Source organism: Miniopterus schreibersii (assembly GCF_964146895.1).
Source record: "Miniopterus schreibersii genome assembly, chromosome: 13".
Lineage (NCBI taxonomy): Eukaryota > Metazoa > Chordata > Mammalia > Chiroptera > Miniopteridae > Miniopterus > Miniopterus schreibersii.
This window is the reverse complement of record NC_138113.1, coordinates 9,970,236-9,995,569: the sequence shown is the minus strand read 5'-3', so window position 1 is coordinate 9,995,569 and position 25,334 is coordinate 9,970,236. Positions and strand designations below refer to the sequence as shown.

Sequence of the window (25,334 nt, the reverse complement as noted above, 5' to 3'; positions counted from 1 at the left end):
ATAGTAGAATGCAAAACCTCTTATGAGTAGAAACTATTATAGCTGTTCTTTTTGTGGAATGGTTTTATATTTGGCAGTAAGGGTACCTAAATAAGGTTCATTAAGAAATGTTGGTTTCAGGAAACCAATTTGCATATCACCTTTTAAAAAGAGGTAAGGTTTCTAAGTAAAAGTACCCTGTTGGTTTAAAAAGACTTGCTAAATTATACTCAATCTCATGTAATCTCTAGAGAGCAGTTTTAGGAACTAGAAACCACATCTATCTCTGTTCAAATGGATCAGACTAAACCAAATAGGTGGGGCTGAAGAAATAGGTCAGTGCTTTGTACTTCAGTTGAGTTATACATTTCCACATAAGAACTTTGCTACTCATCTCCCAGGTTTAGCTGAGAACAGCATAATTTGAAAAATAAATAACAGTTAATAAACAACTCTAATAATATACTTTAAAATGCTTAGCAGGCAATTAGCACGGAGAAGCACAGATATGATGAGAGGGACAGTATGAGAGCTAATCCTCCCCAAGTTGACAGTTGTATGAAAAGTATCATACAGGAAAATGATAAAGAGCTCCTGCACTGGGTAAGTGATATGAAGAAATGTTTCTCAAGGGGCCAGTGGTGCAATGGGTAACGCGTGGGACTATGGATGAAAAATGTTTCTCAAATTAGAGTCTTCAGACACCTACAGTTGTCTAACGTAAGTTTTCAATTTTCTCTCTTCATTTCAATGACAACTGAAATCTTTCTTGTGTTAAGAAAGGATGGGGATTTCAGAATTTTTACTGCCCTTTTTATGGCCAAATTCCCATTGTTTGGATATACTACATTTTGTTTACCTGTTCATCAGTTGATGGTCATTTAAGTTTTTCCATTTGGGGGCTATTTATCAATACTGTTGCTGTGAACATTTAAATGCAAATTTTGTGTGTGAACATGTTTTCAATTCTCTTAAGTATATACCTAGGAGTAGAACCACTCGGTCATATTGTAACTCTTTTGAATTTTTTGAGGAACTGCCAAACTGTCTTCCATAATGGTTCTACCATCTTAAATTCTCACCAGCAATGTACAAGCATTCCAATTTCTTCACATCCTCACCAAAAGTCATTTTCTGTTTTGCAATTTTATTTTCATTATAGCCATCCTGGTGGGTGTGAAATGGTTATCTTTACACTTCCCTAATCACTAATGACATTGGCCATTTGTATATCTTCTTTAGAGAAATGTCTATTCAGGTCCTTTGTCTATTTCTTTTTAATTGGGTTACTTGTCCTTTTACTGTTGAGTCTAAGAGTTCTTTATATTAGGATACTAAACCCTTATTAGAAATATAATTTTATAATATTTACTTCCATTCTGTGGATTAGCTAACTTTATAGTGTCTTTTGATAACAAAAAGTTTTTAATTTTGATGAACTCCATTTATCTTTTTCCAACTTTTTCTTCTTTGTTTAATCAGTACAATGTCTGGGCTTCCTTAAAGGCAGATTCTATTGATTCCTATTTTTTCATATTTTTTGTTTCTTTGCATGCCTCCTAATTTTTTGTTAAAAGCAGATATTTTCAAGATAATGACTGAACAAGGATTTCCTTAAACATCTGGAAACAAAAAACATTATCTCAGAATCCACAAAGTAGGGGACTAATAAGCTTCTGCCAATAACAACCATTTTGGTCAGAAATAGAAAGCAAAGAAATGGATTTAAAGCAATGCATTCTTAAAAATGAAGACACTGTTTTATTTACTTCATCAATTTTATAAAATATCAAATTTTTCTTAAAGTGTCTTCTGTAAAAGAAAATCCTGTGCAAAGTCTTTTAAATTTATTATGCTAATAAAGACATTATGAAGGATTGGGTAACTTCTAAAAGTAGGTCATGTTTAAAACACTGTATTTAATGGATTTATGTTTACTACTAAAAGTTTATTCTGCAGATTAAGAAATAATGCTTTCTTTCTTTGCACTAATTTTTTTCTAAATAGGAAAAGTTTGGAAAAGTGTAAAAGTTTATTTTTGGTTTTCTGTTAAGAAATATATAGGAAGAAGAAAATCAAATCAGTTTTTTAAAGTTAATATTTCAAATTCCTCACCTTAACTTTATTTAAAATATAACTTTAAAGATAAAAAATATGCATTTGCCTTGCTAAAATACTCCTACTGGTATTAATTTGTTACTGTGGAAAAACAGTATATGAAATATATATTTGTGCAACTATCTTATTAAAACAATTTGGAAAAAATACCTTCAACATTTCCTTATAAATCTATGAAACTAATTAGATGATTACAGTTATCTTAAAATAACATTGGGTAGTTATAGGTACACTGTACATGTCTTCAAAAATCAATTCTACATTGTTCTAACTTGTGAAAAAGATGTTGGAATTCATTAAATGAAAAAATTAAAACCAGTCTTCCTGACTACAGCTGTCTTTTAACTGTGTAAACAACAAAATAAGTATATGATATTTACTTGCATGTGCACAGGATAACATAGTCTAGCAAAGAGGTAACAGCCTTAAAAAAAGAAAATGATGATCATAGAGACAAAATTAAGTGATAAAAACGTCAATGTCTGTCTCTTTCCACCAATTCTACCCTCTTTCATAGATTCAGATAGTAATTAGCAGAAAAACAGCTAGAAGCTGGGGAGAATGAAGATCAACATTAGACACAGATAATCCACAGATGATTACCCAAAAAAAAATAATCACACTTATTATACAAAATTACTGCAATTAATGATTCTAAAATAATTAAGCTCCTGATCAGTTGTTCAATTTCCCTCAAATATTTCAGAAACTCATTTCAGAATATAATATGGTTAAATATGCACATAAACTGATAAAATAAAATAAGTATACTGAAACTTGATTTTTAATGTTATAAGGTAGCAAAAGTACCAAAGTAATAGAGCTGCATGGGTCAAAATAATTTGCCAAAACAATGTAATTGTATTCTGAGGGCACTAGAAAATTATCAAGTCAGGTAAAGCTCCAGTTAATTTCAAGGTCATTCCCCCAACTTTAGAGGAAAGGGCATGAATAAAATTACAATACAAATCTGCATATAATCTTCATTGCCCAAATTTATAGAAAGATTATGCATTTTAAAAGCCCAGCTTGAAATTTAAGCCATATTGGTTGATTCAAAATATACTTGTCAAAAACATTACTGATACATTTCCTTACTGAAGCCTGTATTAATTTTAAGCCTATATTAATTTCACTGAAGCCTATATTAATTTTAAGCGGTTTATAAAGTGTAATCTAAAACTTTTCGAACATTTTCAATTAGAAATGTCAGCATGTTTTATGATTACCTTGAAGCTTCTCACATCATATATTTCCATAAAAATAAATGTCAACAGGTAGTCATTTTCCCTCCATACTTCTGTAGAGACAAAGTTCGTTAAAACCAGAGCTACAGTTCTTACCTGGGAGACTTCCTTGTTCATAATGAGTCCTCAAAACAGATAGGGTCAAGTCAGTGCTCCAGAGGGCAGCTTCCGGGAGAAAGGGGTAGAGATTCTCCAAAGAGGCTGTCTCTTCGCTCTCACCTCATTTAAGGACAATTATGCAAACAACTACAACAAAGGAAAAGAAAAACGAAAGCAGAGGGAGGTCAGATTGTCATTTTACTGTCTAAGAAATGATAAAGTTCAGAATGCTAGGTAAAGAAAACATAACTTTTAAAGCCAAATGGAAAAATATGTCCAAAGATAATGGATAAAAATCTGATTTTACAGTTGAAGTCCTTTCTGGTGATTAAATATGTATTCCTATTTAAGACTGCTACTTATGTAATACCTAATTACATTCTGCCCTTAAGCTTCTCAAGGACCCATTTATATGTTTTAAAAAATTTTCTTTCTGGCTGCATTTATATGCTTGTCCTTCTTTCTACTGATTTTTCATGTTTTCAATTTGCATTTAATTATTTCCTTGATTTCTGTATGTATGAAAGTTACTATTATTATTTCACTTAAAATTTTTTACTGAGAAAGTATATTCCTAACACTTAAACGCAATTCATTGAGCTCTGGTTCCAGTAATGATGGACTTTCTTGTATTGAATTAACTTGTCCACAGATAACAATTATTAACCCTGAACAAAACAGAAAAAGTAACTGTTCAAAGACATGGAAAAGTGACCAAAAGCAAGAAGAAATGTAGGGGATTGGATCACTGAAAGAAAAAACCCAAACTGGATGAGATCCACACTTACAAGAGGCTGGGAAGGCAGGTTGTTTGGGAGAGAAACAGTCAAGAAGAGGTAGAGATGTGGCAGCTTAATGAGGAACGGGAAAGTCTGAGAATGAACAAAGACATTTAAAGATGATTTATAGCAAGTCAGTCTTGATGGGTAACACAGAATGTAAACTGCTCCTTTCACCCAACAAAATCTTTAGGAATAGTCCACATTACTCATCACCAGAAATGTAATTTTGGCATTATACTTTTTTATGTTTTTGCTTGTTTTCTTGTATGTGAGATGTCTTGAAGAGAGCCTCAATAACAGGCAACAGTAGCCTAAAGATTAAGACCAATTTGTCTTTCTCACAATACTTACACTAGGAAAATGCATAGGTCGTTAATTGAATTACTGAATATTCTATTTCTTACTGAAAAACAACATATTTAAGTCAACTAATGAGTTAGCAAACTGGTTAATACAAGGTCATAATGAAGCCAAGGTTTATGGGTCTGGACCCCTAAATCCATTAACTGTTCTATTCTGAGTTCACAGGCCATAGGCCTTTCAAGTGAGTGTAGCTGGATGGTCAGTTAAGAGTAAAGGAAAATATGAATAGATGAATGAAAAGTCATCACTACTACTACTGGCAAAATTTGAAGTATATGTTCCATTGATTTTGAATCTAAGGTCATCTTAATTTGTGGAAAAAGTCAAAGAACCTTCAACAGTTTGGAAAATTATGCTATTTCAATCTCATGTAAGTTTTTTCAAGAAGGTTCACCATGTAATTTTAAGTCTAAAACAAACCCAAGTGAATACTTTCCAAGAATAAATTAGGGACTACATTCATAAAAGAATTACTACTTAAGATGCAATTATCTCATTTTAATGCTGTTTAAATTAAAGCACTTAAACAATTTACCAGGGGAAAATAATCTAAAAGGTCCTGTTAATTGTTGACCACAGAAAAAGAAATCTTAAAAAAATAAAACCCAAACCTACATATTTTGTTAAATTCCTCTCATGTTTTAATCTATCGAAAGTAATAATGGTAACATAAGTAGTAACATCAAATTCTTAATCATAATTGAAAAGACAGTACACAATGTCTACTCCTTCCTATTTAGCCATCTGGAACATGTTACAAACTCCCTGAAAGCATGAAAAATCTGCAAGTATAATTACACTCTGGGACTATTAGCATGACATGCTTCAATAAATACTCCTAATAGGATCTGCTGATATAATAATTGGCACTAAAACTGATGGATTTTCATTATTTAGTTATTTGTTCTTACTGGCTAAATACTCATGAAAAACAATAAATTGTCCCTTGAATAGAAACAAACGAAAAACACCCAGCAAGGGCAAGTGTGACCGGTTGCAGAGAACAGAAGGGACAAGCAAAGAGCAGAGATGTGCAAATTCCTGAGTTCAATTCATATTTTCTCTCTTTCTTTCTCCCTTTTTTCCTCTCTTCTCCCACCCCTTAAATCTGGCATAACTATGTGTTCTTGTCAAAAGTGACTTGGTCAGGGTTAGAAGAAGATGTTATATTAAATTTTGAGTTGGCTAAATTCCAGTTGGCTGAAGGTCTTCAGACCAAATCTTGACAAGGGAAAACCTTCAAAATTTACTCTCTATTCTTGATGGTTTTGGGGGTGGGTTTAACATTTAGCTACTTAAATTGGAAAGGTTAAGCAAGGAAACAACCCAACCAGCTAAGATTTTTAGGAAGATGACTCTGGCAGCTGAGCAACGGAGGCAAGAGGGTTGCTGTGATAGTCTAATTCCAGCACAGTGAGCAGTTGGATTTATGCAGTAACAGTTGGGGAAAATGAGACATTGGAATAAATCAATAAGAACTGGGGGTAAAAAACGTATCTGCATGTATGAATTATAAAAGTAATTCACGTTTATGGTAGAAGATTAGAAAATGCAGGTAAATAAAAACCACCTACAACTATTCCATCTAGAATTAATGCAAACATTTGTATATTTATTATTCTCTAAGTACAGAGTATGGTATCATAGTGCACATATTGTTTAAGAGCATCTTTTTCTTTCAATAAAGTTATATATATATAAATTCTCATGTTATTAAATATTCTTCTACTGTATTGTCTGTAAAATATTTGTGTATGTGTCACAGTTTTTAAGCAAGACAGATTGTCTCTAACTTTTTGTTGAAAAAAACAATGCTATGATGAAGCATCTTTCTGGCTGAAACTTTGTTTTCATTCAGGATTATACTCTCTAAATAAGCTCCTACAAACACCAAGTTTCCTGGCATGGGAGATGGGAAAGGTATTAATGCCATTAGCCAAGACTGAGTTTAAAGGAGATGACAGATGTCTGAGGGAGAGGCTAATGAATTCAGTTACGTACACATTAATTACAAATATGACATCCAAGTAGATAAATCCAGCTGACTTCCAAAGAAGTGGGATATAACAGTTTTTGGAATCTCTGGTAGTGGAGTGGATGAGATGATCAAGGAAAAGTGAGAAAAGAAGAGAATAAATCACTATAAAAACAATCCAATATTTAAAGAAGGGGACAATTAATGCTGGAATATCGATTAAAAAGAGAGAGAAAGATGAGTCAAAGTAAGGGAAGAAAACCAGCAAAAGTTGAAGTTAGAAAATCATAATGTCCACTTTCAAGAATTATTTTGAAACTTCCCAAACAATCACAGACCCTTTAAAATAAAACAAACTCCTAGAAAAGTGCCCAAAGGTAGTCAAGAGTCCCTGCAAAGTAAACCCCAATGAAGCACAAATACTTTCCTCAAAGACACCAGGAATTCAACATACCCCAACACCACCACAATCATTGAACCCACATGCTTTGTATGCTCAATGTGTCTACCACCCTCCTCCAACTTCATGCCATAAAGATCCAAACAACAAAGAATTCTGTGTTTGTGGGACAGCATTTTAATTGGGGGTGGGGATGGCCTGAAACTGTTTTAATCCCTTCAAAGTTTTGGCTAGTCCTAGTATACTAAGATTTAATATCACCATATACGTCCACAACTTCAACTCCATTTTAAAAGCTTTCTGAAGTATCTTTTCTGGAATTAATTTTTACAAACTTGATTTCATTTTTCCCTACTCCTTCTACCCTCTGCTTACGCTTCAGGGACTAACAATAGAACAAATCATTGTATATTCAATAACTAGCCTAAAAATCAATGTCCTACAGAGCAATGTAAATGAATTTTAGAAATTTAAAAGATCTTAAGAAAAACATACAATATATCATTTTTTATAAACTTCAAAAATAAGCAATAAATAAACTATATTATTTAGGTACAGATATATATGCATAAAACTGATTTAAAAAAATTAAAATGACTCATAAAATTCAGTCCAGTGTTTATAATTGGGGAGAGACGGGAAGAGAGATGAATTGAGAAAGGCTTACGCAGGGAGTTTCCATTACACTGGTCAAATTTCATTTCTTAGGTTGGGCATACATAACACTGCTTAACATACTACATAATACTTTAAAATTTACTTTTTAGTGAAGGACGATAAGTTTTTTAATAAGTGAATGAAGAAGATGACGGAACAGTCCTTTATGGAGAATAACTCGAATATTTCAATAACCCTACGTATTTTCTTATTTGTCAATCAAATATACTGTCTTGATCACCTAGAGAACTATTATTCAAGAAACTACTAGTTAGCCCTGGCTGGCTAGCTCAGTTGGTTACATGTTGTCATGGTACATCAAGGTTTCGGGTTTGATCTCCGATCAGGGCACATACAAAAAATAACCAACGAATGCACAAATAAGTGGAACACAAAGTGATGTTCCACCCTCCACTCTCTTGCTCTCAAATCAATAAAAAAAACAAAGACTACTAGTTCTTACATAAATGTAGCAAAGCATTTAGATTTTATTTAAAACCTTTATTGGTTAACCATTTGGTATGTTATAACTAATATAACCAACTGCTACATTTAAGTCCCAGTGTTCTTCCTAAATTTTAATTATAGTGGACATTTTTTGAAACTACATATGTAGTTACAAAGAATAATTAAGGGGGAAAAACATAATACTTCTAACCAAGATTAAAGTGCATGCAAAGGAAGGAATACTTGTATTCTGACCTCTTGGGTAAAGGTGGAGTAAGGAGGGTTTGTTTTCCAAGAATGATCTCCAGAGGAACCGCAGTTAACAGAGCTGTCAGGGAAAGACCTGGTCTGAGCTGTGCGGGGTTAGTAAACCCTCTTCTCCCAGCACTGCTACAAATGCAGCTTCATCAACAGATCATAAATGAACAGTATTCTTTTAAAATTTAAGCTATAGAATTATTTAAAGTTTTCCATGTAAATTGCATGAATATTTTAAATATTCCATTCTCCAGTAACTTTGTAAGTGACAAACCTTAACAATACCAGTATTATTTTTGTATTGTAAGACGATAACATGTACTGAAACTTTGAAAACAGACTACTTGGAAAGAAAATCAGTTTGATTTGATGAAGACTGAAGTTCAGAATATAAATGCAAGTTTTCTTTCAGTAATTCAAGTTCTATGCATACCATACATACTGTTATAAATGCAATTCAAAAAAGAGATTTACTTTGGGAGCACTAGCAGTAAGAGGCAATAGGGTTTGGAGAACACAAATTAGAATGGGGCTTGAGAAGCAGGCACTTGAAGAAATACTACGATTGCAAGAAGCAAGAGGAGGTAGGCTAAAGCACAATAACAGTAAGAATATGTGGTCTTGATCAAGGAACATCTCAGTTAATGCCCTGCTAGGGCTCTAGGCAAAACAAAATAATGAAAACAAAGGCATACACAGTGTAATGACAAGACAAAGAAAGACAAATGGGAAACAGATCATCTCAATGCGACCCTCAAGAAGTGACTGATACTTCCATGGACTTTTGAGAATGATAAACTAAAGAAGAGAATGGGGAGTGAGAGAAGAAAGGTAAATTATACGACTAACTGAAGCCACAATTTCAGGTCACCAGGGCTCCAATTTAAATAGCAGGACTAAGGCTAAGGCATATAAGAATGATTAATCATACATAATAAGCAGCCAAAAGGGCTTTGTATAAGTTATAAAATAATCCAAATTAACAAAGTTTTAGCCTACAACTTAGGCTTTTCACTTGCCCCATTGGCCCCACTTTGTAAAACATTTCAAATCCTATTTCTGACATCCTCCATAAATCCCTCTCAGAAAATAGTCTTAAATATGCCCCCATTTTGAAATTCTACAGTTTTCACTGTGGTCGTCACAGTATATACCATGTAAAATAAATACTGAAAAATGGGATTAGTCTTAGTTCTTTGAAATGTAATAGAACATTAAATAATAAAATCCTTATTTTGAAGGTATAGGAAAAGTGATTAAAATTTAAGTTAATTTGAGAATACTTTCAATTAATTTGCTATAGCTTTCACACTTGCAACTGTGCTGTCTTATATTACCAAATAATATAAAAACTCAGGATCTATGTTCATGATGTGAAATATGACCACTAAATTTAAACATTAAAGAAATCATTAATTTAAGAATAATAGTTAAATCTCAACCTAATAGTGAAAAATGATAAATAAAACAAAAATCTTTTTTGCTTTGGTCCTGTATCTAAATCAGGAGATTTCCTTAATTTCCAATAGTCTGAGAATTTATAACATTTCATAACTCTGTCAGACCAGTGTCCTAAGGACTATTATGCAAAACTTGCTGTCAGTATTAATTTTGATATTTTATTCTTTTGGTTAGTGATTAGAAAGAAAAACATTTTCCAACATTAATTAAATTGCTAATATTATTAAATGAACACAATCTCATAATTTTCCTCAACTATTCTTTATCAATTAGTAAAACCTATATCCCCCTAGTAGGCACACAATAAATTTTTGTTAAATGAAGGAAATGGTCACAGGCCTGAGATTCCTGTAATCTGAAGTCTCATGACCTTATATACCTAAACACTCCTTCGACATGGACACTGCCAAAGGTATAATTTTTTCATGAAGGCTAAGATTTTCCCTTTGGTACAATATGGGCTTCCATATATACTCCCTCTAAGAAATCACATAACTTGCATCACACTAATACTTCATGAAATAATTGGAACAAATTATTAGAGATATTTATTGTGTCCACAAAAGCTTTGTATTCAAATACAAATACCTTGCTGCCAAACTGAAAGCTCAAGAACCTCTGTGCAGAGGCTGGAAGGCTAAAAAGACCATAGGAAATCAATCAGTATACCAAAGGGGCCCCATTGAGTCCTCTGCTAATTTAACAAGAATTAAACTACAATATCCTTAGCTAAGTCACTTAACTTCTGGGAGTTTCAGTTTTCTCACTTGAAAAAAAATAAAGGTTGGTCAATCCAAGATTCTATGGTTTAGTGATTATAGAAAGCAAAGCAAACTTACCGTCAATGTTCGTTTGGAAGGCACAATGCTTCAGAAGGCCTACAAAAATGGTTTTAACTTTGGTTCGGGTGAGGGACAACTTTGAAACTCCAATAAAAGCTATAGACACTTCATCTCAAAAGAATTTCCACATGGACAAAACTTTGTACATAATATCAGGAGAGTTTAATGACTTTCTGAAGTTGTCCATGGAACTCATGTTAGAAACTTCTGTACTACAAGTTTAAATATAAACCAATAATCTGGAGACATTAAGTTTGAAAACAAAGCAGCACTCTATACCTAAATTTTTTGACTTTTTTAACAAATTAAACTTATTTTAAATTTCAAGCAATAGTAAAGAGGAATCAATTATTTTTATGACTATCAAAGAGAAACATGATTTTGAAGAACTAAAAACTACTAGCTTTGGTAATGATTAATGCTGGTAAATCAGTTTCCAGATAAGTGATACCCAATTATGGTTATATGTCAACCTCAATTCTGATGAACCAACTGTAATGAAAATATTTATTTAGAATTCCAAATTTAAGTTATATGTGTTCCATTTCATTCTCTTTATGTGGACAATCCATCTGGAGGTAGGCCTTCAATAAAAATACAAAACTAAATTATGAAATACTGAATTACTAAAATGGCTTAAATTTCTGAATGATTAAAGAGCAATCATGTATTTTGAAAGTTGAACACAGTCTCATCACATCCTAATTCAAATTATGACTGGTTAGGTCTGTTGAGTTACAACATGCATTTGCTTATTACTTATATTACTGAGAAAAAAACTTCAGAACACTTAAAATTTAAGAAAAATTTTTTTAAACTTTAAAAAAGTTTTTTCCAATGTAAAAGTAAAGAAAGTAGAGGGACTGGATTTATCACATAGAGGGAAAGAAGGAACAATTACACAATTCTGTAGAGATTAATTAAATATAGGCAAAAATACTGATATTAAGGTTTTATAAATTATCTTCAGAGAAAGCTCTTATAGCATAATTTACAATGGAGATCTTTTGTGCAAGTTTCTCTTAGGATTTCTCTTGTCTAAAATGGGCCCCTGGGGAACCAGCAAGAAGAAATTCTATGATTATCTTCTGATGCAATAAAGGGAGAGGTCTTTCTAATACTAAATTTAAGGGAAGTAATGGCTCTGCCCTGATTCTGATGGCAATATCCCTATCACGAACATGAAAGCAAAACGGCTATAATCTCTGGTGTATTTCTTTCGTCTTTTTATTTAAACAACATCTAATTTTCTTGAGGAAGTTCTTTTTCATTGTTATGAAATCATACATTAAGCCTTTTTATTATGAATTATAAATTACAGTTTGTTCAGTTCAAAAAAGAGAAATATTTAAACACATTTTTATAGCCTACTTATAGCAACGTGGATCCTGGATTCTTCAGTGTTCCCCTTACAAATTACTTAGGGACAGTGAATATACCATCATATTACTTGAATAACTACACATTTACCAGGAAATAAAGCAAATATCTGGATCTTAAGTCTACAGTCATCCTTACAAGCCTAATTTATCTTCTAGATTCTTACTTCTGTTTATCAAAGAATGGTGCACTTATAGAAAATTGCAAAGATATCAGTAGTAGAGTTAAATTAGAATCTAGATTTAATGCTTTTCTGCTCTTCAGCATTTCTTTAATTTTCTATGAAGTCCTACTTACAACTAAAGATATATTGGGCGAAGCTTACAGGGTAGACTTATTACCTGAATGCCTCTATGCAAGATAGCAGGAAGTTAGACCAAAAAAATAGGGTATTACTCCCAGGATTTGCCACTAACCTGCTTTTGTAACATCAGGCATATGACAACTTCTTAGGGACTCAGTTTTTGCCATCTGTAAAATAAAGATGTTGGAGCTCACTTCCAACCAAAATACTTATGTAAGCCTACATTTATGTGAGTTTATGAATGAGTAACAGAATTAGAGCAAGTCCGTGTGAGACTATGGACACAAGTATGTATGTAGAAATAGAAAATGGTAAAGAAATGTGCAAAATATACCATGTTTACATTTGAAGTTTCCTTTCACAGTTCAGGTTTGAATTTATGATTTAAAAGGGCATAAATAAATAAATAAATAAATAAATAAATAAATAGGCTCAGTAAGCCCAGCACTTTCATCTAAATCCATTCCAGCACCCTCCTTTCATCCTGCCACTTTTCTAATGTCCACAAGGAATATAACCTAAGAGTATGCTTGCTTTCCTCCCAATATAACCATTCCCATATCTGGTCTAAGATGAACTGATCTTCTCCATGTAGATCAGGGGCTAGCAAACTTTTCTGTAAAGATCCAGATAGTAAATATTTTAGGTTTTGCAGGCTATGGTGTTTCTGTAGCAGCTCTTCAACTCTGCCTTTGGAGTGCAAAGGGAGCCATGGACTATACATACACTAATGAGCATGGTAGCTGCATTGTAACAAAACTTTATTTAGAAAAAACAGATTGCAGGCAAGTCTAAGATCACACCAAGAAAAAAGATGGTATAAATCACCTATAAGCTAAGGTGGCAGAGTTTCAGAGTAGAAAATCATTACAAAGAAAACAATAAGTCATTTTAAATTTCTCAGAGTCCTTTCAGCCTAGTATGAGAGAGAGCATAATACAATAGAAAGTACAAATGCAGGTATTCAATATATACCAGATGTTTGATAAATATAGATTTCCTTTCCCATTTCAACAGTAGCATTCCTTAAGACAGTATTTGCCTTCAAGCCTTCTTCCAGAGATCACTTATTCTGGCCCTCGACAAGAGCAGGCCTTGTTTCTTCTTGACCTTGGTAAATACGCTCCCCAAAGCACTGCACCAAGGTTTTGGTCCTCCCGCATTCCTCTTCCTCCCATTAACCCAACGCTGCAACTTCACAACCTTGTCCATCTAAGACTCAAATATCAGTATTACTACCCCTCAGTACTGGCGCAGGGAAGGTGGTAAGGAAACAGAGAAGAGAAAGGAGAGGCTAGAGAGGGCTGCAGGCTCAGGTGAAGGACAGGTGAGTGTGAGCATTGCCTTCCTTTTCCTGACTCTAAAAAACAGCCAGGTGCTAACTTACTGTTAATTTAAATGAAAATGTTGTCTACTCTAATGGGAACAAAGAACACTTCACTTCATGCAAAATGCTCCCTAATGAAAGAACTCAATTCTAACAGGGAAAAAAAACAAAAAAAAAGCAACACAACAGAAAACACCGCAGTAAGCTTTATTCTTTTGCTTTTATCTAGATCACTCTGCCTCCAGCTGTGAAACTGACTGATGTTTTTAAAGCTCCAAGGAGCCTTTACTAGTAACCATGGTTACTGCTACAAAACAGTACAAGAAAAGTAGGAGGGGATAGCAATTTGAGGAGAAAAACAGTTTTTTTGATTTTCATCAAATGAAGCGGTAGTAACAAGAGGCTAGGCAAGGGCCTCAAGATTGTTACTTCTCTCCAGAGCCACTGAAGTGCTTGATCTTTTAGTCCCACAGGTCTAGTACCTCAATGGATCATTTTACCTTAGCCAACAGTGATCCGCAGAATCTAGTTTAGTCATTTATAATGAACAATATCTTATAAATTCAACTAATATTCTTGCCAGAAAGTCAGTGAATTTGCTTTCCAGTATAGCAGCTTACTTGGGGGGAAAAAAAATAAGAGCATAAAGTTGCTTAGAAGTATATGGATCCAAGCCTAAGAAGGTACCTATGGTTTTAATATAAAACTACTCAAATAATTCTTTTCAACCTGTTAGTCAAAAAAGGTTTTCATCAAAAATCCTCTTTTCAAACCTCTTAGCACCATTCTTAGTTATTAAACAATATATCATATACAGTGCCTATCATGTTTTAGGCACTGGAGACATTAAATACATAACTGCAAATTGTGATAATGCACTATGAAGGAAAAACACTAAAGGTACTTACTAGGATAAAGAAAAGCTTCTCTGATGTATAAAGGTGATACCGTTGTGATTATCTAGTTATTAATAATAGGAAAGAAGCAAAAGAGAGGCCAGATATTATAGGCATGTCACTTGGGCAGCTTCACCAGGAAGCTGCAATTTGACACTCCCCAGGGAATACCAGTCTATTCCCTGCAAAACACTGAGGAAAGGAATCCACAAAGGAAAGATAGGTACATGCCCAGTAAAGCTGAGGGGACTAGGAAAGGTATTTGGCTGCTAATCAAACCTGGGGTTAGAGATGGTTAGCCAGAAGGAGCATACATTTGGGAATACATACTCTCCTAAACAAAGGAACTATCTCTCTTGTCACTCTCTTGTAGCTCTTGTGCTCATGTGTTCTTGGCTTCCTTACATTCTCCCATGTCTCCTCCATAGCCATGTGGCTCTGCAGACCCCATATGCAATGGACTGATGGACTGCAGTGAGACACACCAGCTAAGCTAGCCTGACGCTTGATTGGACACTGCTCCAACATGGAAAGAAAACTTTGGACACTGAGTGGCATTCCCTGCAGATCACTGGGGAAAGGGACCAAACAAAGGGGAAGATGGGTGCATGCACAGTGAAGTAGGGGTGATGAAGGAAGGGTGCTTACAAAATCAAAAAGGAAAAGATTCATGTACAAAGAATATGACACCTATATTTTAAAGCCACATTTCAAAATTTTACAAAACCTTATTGATAAACATTTAAAGAAGATCTGAAAAAAAGAGATACAGATTATTTTCCTGTTTGGGAAAACCATTATCAAGATACAAACTGATCCCAAAATTATAGGCTTAATACAAATCAAATAAAAACTAAAATATGTTTTAGAAACATAATCATATAAGAGGCTATACTAGAATAAAAAGGGTAAATGTATAAGAAAAACCAAGAAGATGAATGAAGGTAATATATGCCCTAATGATTATGAAAATACTTATTAGTATGTTTTTTCCATTTGCATTTCCTTCTACTGACTCCCTTACTATTTTATGAGTAGCATCCATTTCCTTGGGAAAGTTTAAAAATAAAAACAGAAAGAAATATTTTTTTTTATTTTTAGGTAAGAAAGCCTAAATTTATTGCCATTGTGTCTAATGCACAAATGTAACTTCCTTAAAGAGGGAAAATTAGTTTTTTGGGGGTTTTTTTTTGCCCCCTGGTATACGCTATTTTTTTTTTTTCTTAATTTTATTTTTGTTTAAAATCTTACAGATGTCCCTTTTTCTCCCCAATGACCCATTCCACCCCCTCCCATCCCCCTCCCCAGTCCCTCTACCCACCATTGTCCAAGTCCTTGGGTTGTGCATATATGCACATAAGTTCTTTGGTTACTCTCTCCCCCTCCACCCACCCGCCCCAGAAAGAAATATTAATTTTTTATTCACCTGCTACAAATATTAAAATTCACCTCAATTAAAGAAAAGATTTTGTAGTAAGATAAAATTCTTAAAACTCTAGTTTTCTAAAAGAAGGAAATTTTTTTAAACACTAATATTTTCTGACCAGGCCTGAAAGACTCAGATTATAGTTTCTTCCACATAGAGCAGATATCCCTTCTGCTCATGCAGCTAGAACATAAAGCCTGCTATCTTGGGTAGAAGGAGGATTAAACCTAGAGAAAGTATAAATTAAAGCCTCAAATTCTTGATTATGGCCAAAGGACAGTGAGATAAAGAAGCGGGACCGAGATAAGAATAGAAGTGATTAAACCAGTACTCCCATTACCCTACCCAGGTAGAGGCTGCAAAGGAAAGAAATGTTTGATGGAGTGAGGAAATCTGGGAGTTGGAATGGCTTCTATTCTTCTTTCTGTTGAGACTGTGCAAGTGACTGTCTTCTAGGAGCACCCCCTGCCCACACACACACCAACCTGTTACCTCTCCTCATATAAACTCTAGCAAAAGATGGAGTTAACCTCATCAAAACAATGCTGAGAAGCACAATCAAAATGAGAAAAGGCGTGAGATTGGCTCTGGAGTCTCCCTTTCTCCTAATCGCCATAGAAGGCATTGGGAAATTCCTGTGTGCTCCGAAGTACATGAAAGGTAATTTAAGATGCTGGATGGTGAATTTGCCAGAAGAGGTCACTGTGATAGGGGCAAAGTAACTCCACAGTAAAGACCTGGAAAAGAGAACACCTGGCTAGGGGGCCAATGGAAAACCCTAGCCAGACCTCAGGTAATCTGTGACACCTGGGAAGATGGCCAACACAACCTGGAACCAACAGGACAGATCTCAAGTAACATCAGTTAAACTTTAGCTGCAGACATCTGAGGAACACCCAAGGACAGTTCTGGTGGCACCCTAGTAGTCACGATTCCAGGAAGTAGCTCGACCAGTTACTTCAAGGAGAGATCAGTGAGAAACCAGAGAAGACAGGTTTTAACATAGTAGAAAAGTTCTTTTTTGTTGTTTCGAACAAGAGATTTTGCTTTTGGATTTTGAACTTTATCAATGGGAAAAATGGCATAGATGATCTCTAGGAGAGATTTCATCATTTTACAAGAGGCAGGAAAGTGGAACATGCAGTTGTTGCTAAGAAACAGAGAAACTGAGGGGTTGTTTTTGAATCCTACAGTGGTGGAGAGACTACTGTTCAGGGTTACTAAGGCTTCTGGACCTTGAGTGAAGAGAATATAAGCATAAAGAAGTGAGCCCAAAAGTCTGAACCATATTTCCCCTAGAAGTTGTTGCAAATTAGTAAGTAACACAAGCCAATAGGCAGAAAACCTGAGCAGAAAGTGGCTAAGAGGCTGAGAAGCTAAGCAGAATTTTCAGCAGTCTCACAATGCTATAGAGATAGAGAAGCCATGGTACAACATTCTAGGCTTTCAGTTGTGATCTCTTTATGACTATATGCTAGCAATAAAGGTGAACCAGAGAAGTAGGCCAGGTCTTAATGTGATTGAAAACTGCCTTTAAATTAGCTTAATCTCTGATTGGATTAGCTCCCACTGCCAACCAGAAACTAAAGAAAATCTGTTGAAAAAGATATCATTCGCAGCTTGTACATTTTTTTTACACAGTATCTGAAATTCATTCTCCAGATTCCAGGCATGCCAAGAGTCATGAACAAGAGAAAAACAGATATAAAAGCACAAACAATCAGATGAACAATGTGCTACTTCTTCCTTTATTGCTCTTTTGTTTCAGATGAGAAATCTGTCATTTTCATTGCTTTTCTCCTATAGGTAAATCATCATTTCTCTCTAGTTGGTTTCATAACATTTTCTTTGTCTTTAGTTTTTAGAAGCTTAACTATAATATGTGCAGTTGGTGTGGACTGCTTTGGGTTTATCTTGTTTAGGATTCACTCAATTTCTTGAATTGGTAAATTTACGTATCTGCCAAGTTTAGGAAGTTAATCAGCTTTTATTTCTCATCTGCCCTCTTTCTTTTCTCTTTTTGGGGATAAATCTTTTGTTATAGTTCCATAGGTCTCCAAAACTGTTTCTTTGTTTTCAGTATTTTCTCTCTGTTGTTCAGATTGGGTAGTTTCTCTCTTTTTTTGTAATAATAAATATGATTTACTTATTAAAATAACTTTATTATTATTATTTTTTTTACAGATGTCCCCTTTTTACATTACCCTCATTGATCCCCTCCACCCCGCATCTACCCCACCCCCAGGCCTTCCCCCAGACCAGTGTCTGTGTCCATGGGTTATGCTTATAAACATACAAGCTCTTTGATTAATCTCTCCCTGCCCATTCCCCCCTCCCCTCCACCTTCCCTCTGAGATCCCTCAGTCTGTTCCATGCTTCTATGTCTCTGGATCCATTTTGATCATCAGTTTATTTTGTTTATTAGATTCCACATATAAGTGAGATCATGCGGTACTTGTCCTTCTCTGACTGGCTTATTTCACTTAGCATAATACTTTCTAGTTCCCTCCATGCTGTGCCAAAGGATAAAAGAGCCTTCTTTTTTACAGCTGCATGGGTAGTTTCTATTGTTCTATCTTGCAGTTAAAGTCGACATTCTAACCACTGAGCCAAACCAGCTAGGGCAATAATTTGTTCTTTCTTACTGCTAAGTAGTAATCCACTGCTACATGGATGTACCTCTGTTTTATCTACCCACCAGAAAAACATTCAGGTTGTTTCTTGTGCTGGGGGACTATAGCTGCCATAAACATCTGTGTATAGGTTTTTCTGTGAAATTAAGTTTTTATCCTCTAGGATAAATACCAAAGGTGATTGCTGGATCATGTGGTAACATATGTTTAACTATATAAAAAAAGGCCAAAGTGTTTTCCAGAGTATAAAAAAATAATCAGTAAGGCTAACATCACCAGTGATAATCATGTTGCTATTTTACTCTGAGACATAATGTGAAGAAAAGGGCACTTCACCTCTTGTATTCTTCCCAAAACACCACAGCCTAAGTCTAACCATGAAAAAAATATTAGACATATCCCACTGAGGGACACTCTACAAAATACCTGATCGGTACTACTCAAAAGTGTCAAAGCTATCAAAAAGAAGGAAAGACTAACAAATTGTCACCAAGCAGAGAAGGCTAAGTAAAACACAATGGTTAAATGCAATGTGGGGTCTTGAATTCTGGAACAGAAAAGGACATTAGTGGAAAAACTGATGAAATACAAACAAAATCTGGAGTTTAGTTAAAAGTAATGTTTGCTTATATGCATAACCTATGGACACAGATATTGGTATGGGGAAGGCCTGGGGGTGGTGGAGGGGAGGGGATCAATGGGGTAAAAAGGGGACATCTGCAATACTTTCAACAATAAAGATAAATTTAAAATAATAATAAAGCTAATCAGAAAAAAAGAGAAATGTACCAATGTTGGTTTCTTCGTTCTGAAATATATACCATGGTTTTATAACATGTTAACATTACAGGAAACAGAGATATATGGGCATCTGTATTATCTTTGCAGCTTTTCTGTATATCTAAATTCATTCCAAAATATATTTTTTTAAAAGAAATATATATACCATTTTTTACTGTCCCCAGAAATGTATGGGAGTTCCAGTTTTTCTGCATCCTTGCTAGCACTGGTATTCTCACTATTTCTTATTTTAGTCATTCTCACAGGTATGTAGTGGTGTCTCAGCATGGTTTTAATTTGCATTTCCCCAATAGCTAATGATTTTGAGCATATTTTCATGTGTTCATTTATCAATGTTATGTCCTTTTTGATGAAATGTCTGTATCTTTTTACCATTTTAAAATTATTTGTTTCCTTACTGTTGAATTTTGAGAGTTCTTTATATATTCTTGATATAGGTCCTTTACTGGATATGTAATATGAAAATATTTAATCTCGGTCTGTAGCTTGTATTTTTATTCTCTTAACTGTCTTTCACAGAGTAAAAGCTTTTAATTACTATGAAGTCTAATTTACCAATATATATTTTTAATGAACGATGCTTTTGGTGTCTTGCCTCACCTCAAGTCACAAAGATTTTCGCTTATGTCTTCTTCCAAAAGCATTTTACATTTAGATCTATGATGCAATTGGAGTTAATTGTTATATAAGGTATAAAGTATAAATCAAGGTTCATTATTTTGCATTTGAATGCAAAGCCACCATTTACTAAAAAGGCTATTCTTTCTCTCCTGATAGGCTTTTGCACCTTTGCCAAAAACTAACTGGCTATATTTGTGTGGGTCCTAGTTCTGGACTGCCTACTCTGTTCCAACAATCTATGCGTGTATACTTTTGTCAATACCACACCATCTTTATTTCTGTACTGACATTTTTAGTACCTTCAATATGCAATATGCTCCTTTCCTACTTCAACAACTTTAGATATGCTGGTTCTATCCGCCTGTACATTCTTCCTCCCTCACCTAGTAACTCCTAACTCATCTTTCAGAATTCAACTTATATGGCACTTTCTCAGGAAAAACTTTCCATCATGAAGGTCAAAGAGGTCTCATGAGAAAGGAAAAAAATCAAGATGCATCAGTTCAATAGGGCTTCCAATGGCCAAGTCAGCAAGAGTCTAGGACTACTGAAAGCTTTAAGAAGCTGTTAGGATTTCCTAAGCTTTGTAACAACGCTGTCTTCTGTCATAACCACACACCTTCACTACCTCTTCCTGATTTTACTGTTCCCCTAATGCTTAGCTGTAAAATATTAAAAGCAAAAAGGGAAAGTACTTGTCATCCTGGTATCAAGTAAGGAGGGAGCTGCCAACAGTACATCATTCCACTTCTACCCTGGATAGGTGCTAGAGATAAAAAAGATTTTCTAAGGAACAGAAGAAAGTGGATGAATTTCCTAGGGCCTAGAACAAGAAGGAAACTTATCTAGGTTAAACAACAAAATGATCCATGCCCAACAAAAACTAAGGCAGTACTGAGGAACAGGCTGATCTTCGTATTAAGTAATCACAATTTAGAGAACTAGTTGGGGGTGGGGAGGAGTTAAGAATTTTAAAGAGTCTCTTCCCTTAAAATGCTATCTAGTTGACAATGATTTCAAAATACTATAAGCATGAAAAAGAAAAACAAAGTTAACTCATATTTTCTGGGCATTTGTGACATGCCAAGGACCGGGTTGGATACTTTACATATGTGTTCTCATGTATTCTTTACAAAACATCTGTGAAGTAGGTATTATTATATCTACTTTGTAGAGAAAGAAATTGAGCTTATACAGCTTGATTGGTTGGTTCTGTTTCCTCTTTATTCTCATTCTCCTAATTTGTTTTAATAAAAATTACACTCATGAAAAAAATTAAGCAATACATGGAAAATCTCAAAGTAAAAAGGACAGTTAACAGACACCACTACTGAAATGACAAAGATGTCTGAATTATCTAACAAGGGTTTTAAAGAAGGTATCAGTAAAATGATCCAACAAGTAATTACAAACTACTGAGACAAATGGAAAAACAGAGTCTCAGCAAAGAAACAGAAGAAATAAAGAAGAATCGAGTGGAAATTTTAGAACTGAAAAATACAATAGCTAAAATTAAACTCACTGAATGAACTCAATATTAAAATGTCAATGATGGAAGAAAGAATCAGTGAACTTAAAGATTCATCAATAGGAATTATTCAATTTGGACAACAGAAAAATAATAGTGAAAAAAAATACATGGAACCTCTGGGACATGCGGAACAATTACATAAGATCTCATATTCATGTCATCAAAGTTCTGTAAAGAGGAAAAAGAGTGGGCTGATAAATTATTTGAAGAAATAATGGCTGACAATTTTTCAAATTTGGGGAAAGTCATAAACTAACACATTCAAGAAGCTGAGCAAACTTCACACTGGTTAAACTGGAAGAAATCCAAACATAGACACATTATCATAAAGTTTCTGAAACTAAACACACAGAAAGAAGTATTGCAAGCACCCAGAGGAAAACAGTACATTACCTATAGAGGAACATGAGTTACAATGAAATCAAATTTCTTATTGAAAACCATGGAAGCTAGAGGATTCCTTTACATTTATTTTTTTTATTTTTATTTTTATTTTTTTAAATATATCTTTATTGATTTCAGAAAGAGGAAAGGAGAGGGAGAGAGAAACATCAATGATGAGAGAGTCATTGATCGAGCCCGCAACCTGGGCATGTGCCCTGATCAGGAATCGAACCCTGATCACCTGGATCCCAGGTGGACACTCAACCGCTGAGCCACGCCCGGCCGGGCGAGAATTCCTTTACATCTAGAAAAAGATTATCAAGAGCCAATACTGTGTGTGCTTTTTAATTCACATTTTAATTTTAGATGGTATTTACTAAATCTCAGCCACAAATATGGGGAAAAGTATACTCAAATCTCCCATATCTCAATTTCTTTTATTTTAGTCAACTTCCAACATTTACATTCTACATTATAATCATATAATCAATTGGATATATACAATCACATCTGCAATTCCCACAGGTATTCAGCTTCAGTTCTAATCTTAAGTGAGTTCAGTGTTGGTCAGATTTAAAGAATACAATTAACAAGCTGGAACTATGCCTGGCTCTTCATTTGGGCTTTATTTTACTTGATACCCCTCACCCCCATCTAAAATGACAATTCTTCTCTACCACATATGGCTGGCTGTCCCACTACCATGTTTAACTTTTTGTCATAACAATCAATTACCCGGAATTAATTACTCTGTTTTCTTCTGTATTATCCATCTCCTTCCTCCACTAAAAAGTAAATTCTATGAAAGCATGGACTTCTATTCTGCTCACTGCTATGTGATTTATATGCTCAGTCTTGTGTTGGACATTTAGTTTGAGAATGGAGAGCTGAAAATCTCTTCCTTAAGAACTCAGTTTTTAAATCTAGATACAAATTTGGAAGAAGTGTGATTTCATAGACAATTTTAAAATCAGCATTACTGAGATAAAACTTTATACACAAAATGTGCCTAATTTAAATATACAAAAGAATGAATTTTGACAAAGGAAAACCTCTGTAACCACCACCACAATTAAGATATAAAACATTTCCACTGTCCCAAAATGTTTCTTCATAACTCTCTGCAATCCAGACAATATTTACTTTAATATTTAAAGGTATCCTAAATGAATTCTATGAGAAATGGTTTGATATATAACAGAGTTTTCTATACTACCAATTAAAAAATCAAAATGTTTACTTATAATTAATGAGAAAAAAGAAAGCCCTTATGCATCTACTCATACTGCACATCCTATATCCAAGAACATCCCTTTTGCCCTTCTCCAGGAGGTGTGGGTCCATCCATCATTCAGGATCCACTTATACCAACTTCTCTGCAAAGCTCAATGCTGCTTCTCCTCCTGTCCCTCCTCCAAACTAATCTCTTTGTTCCCGTATCTCAATATTTGTTACACAGTTTATAAACAAATGTTAGTCCACAAGTAATTGTTAGTCCAAGAAAGGACCATGTCTTATACATATATTACAAACCCAGCATCTGGCAATGCATAGCAAATAGTACATACTCCAGATTCAGGTAAAATATTACCTACTTGGCAAAGCCCTTTCCAATTCAACCTCTAACCCTGAAAATATAAGATAATTTAGTTAGGTACTTGGGTATATTCTTCTGAACCACTACTCAAACAATTCAATTGAACTGTCATGTCAAGTCAATTAAAAATTCATCTTTTTGTCACCTAAAGCTTTCACTTAAATTTTTAATTCTGAACGTTAAACATTAATGCTCAAAAATACTGGTCAAGTGCTTGATAAAATGCTTGCTATTTCTTCTAAAGGAATCTGCACATGTTTATCTAGAGATAATTTAATTTATGATGTTTCTCCATTTTATAAACAATGCAGAATTAGTTTCGTACAACTACTGGCAACAAATTGTGTTGTTTTAAACCTCTTCTAAGTTTATTCTAAATAAATTTCATAACCCTAACTCACCACAATGGCCTGTCTTATAAATGTCAACTTTCACTACCCAAGTGCCACTAACATGTTAAATGCTAGGTGAAAACAAACAAAATCCATCTTTTTCATAAAGCTCTAGAGAGAAACCTAGGTTCTTGATTCATAATTTTTAATGGTACGATCCTTCACTAGAGGATCATAATTTTAAAAAGATATTTAGCAGTATTTTGACAGAACAAACAATGACAGTTGATATAGTTTTCTTCTGTCTTTAATGAAGATTTACAAGAAGATATACAAAAACATGTGTGACACTGAAAAAATTACTTATCTGTGTTCTATTTTGACCCTAAACAATTTTGTGAATGACTTTAAACATAAAATTTCAGTAAAATGTTTCCTGTATTATATTTTTATTTACTCTTCTAATAGCACTGTCCTTTTACATAACCAAGTTTACCTCTTAAAATTAATAAAAACAGTATCAGTGCAAATTATCAGATTCCTATCCATAGTTCACGACGAAAAACAAAATAGCTTTACAATTACTATCACTGGACTTCTCACACAAAGTTCCACTCTAGTATTTCCAATACAGTTTAAACTGATCTCCCTGCTTGAACCTGCCCTATATACCAATGACAAATTAAACTCCTTGAATTAAATAACTCTTTCAATATCAACTTCTATAGAAAACCATTAATGACTTCCCATACTACAGAATAAAGTCCCACGTAATCAGCTTGATTTACAATTCCACTGGGGACGCTGTCTTTACCTCTACCTCAGCTCCTACCTTTCCTCAGTCAATCTTACTATAAGGGCTTTCCCTATACTGAGCTAGAATGCCTTTCCCAACTCCTGGATCCCAAGAGAATCCATATCCTATTGAACTTTCAAACTCTAGTTCAAATTTCTCCAAAAAAATCTTCAATCCACTTGTTCCACATCTCCTTTACTCATTAAGGTACTTAAGAATAGGTTCTACAAGTATGTATTTCAATTTAACAATATTCCATTGATTTGTTCATTTCAATAATAATTATAATTGTTGAGTGCCTACTATAAGCCAAACTATTTTAGGCGCTAGTGCTACAGCAGAGAACAAGAAAGATGCCGTCTCTGTCGCCACAGTGCTTACCTGTAATGAATATGAAATGCTTGGGTATTCACTTACCATGAAACAGCAAACTTCCCACTGTTGGCCAGCTGTGTTGTCTTCAGTTTTTCCTATTATAAGTAATATTATTGTGAATTCTAAAACAGCCTTTTTAGTCCTTGAATTATTTACTTAGGGTTAATTCCCAAGAGTAGGATTATTAAATCAATGGCCATAAATATGCTTAAGGCTTTTAAGATATACTACCATACCACCCTCCAAGTGAGCTGTGCCAATGCCAAAGCAGCGTATAAGTACTTGGTTCCCTGTGGACTATTT

The 25,334-nt window shown here is 34.2% G+C and overlaps 1 protein-coding gene across 7 annotated transcripts in view; it reads right to left on the bottom strand.

Moving 5' to 3' along the window:
• The window catches only part of NCOA1 (nuclear receptor coactivator 1), a 144,379-nt gene that overhangs the window by 70,761 nt on the left and 48,284 nt on the right, over nucleotides 1-25,334 (bottom strand). For 6 of the 7 annotated variants that reach the window (XM_081157035.1, XM_081157030.1, XM_081157034.1 and 3 more), the window contains exon 3: nucleotides 3,441-3,590. The gene's annotated coding sequence lies outside the window, so the exon portion shown is untranslated. Of the gene's footprint in view, nucleotides 1-3,440; nucleotides 3,591-25,073; nucleotides 25,127-25,334 lie in introns of all 7 variants that reach the window. The other variant, XM_081157033.1, reaches the window with a different exon arrangement.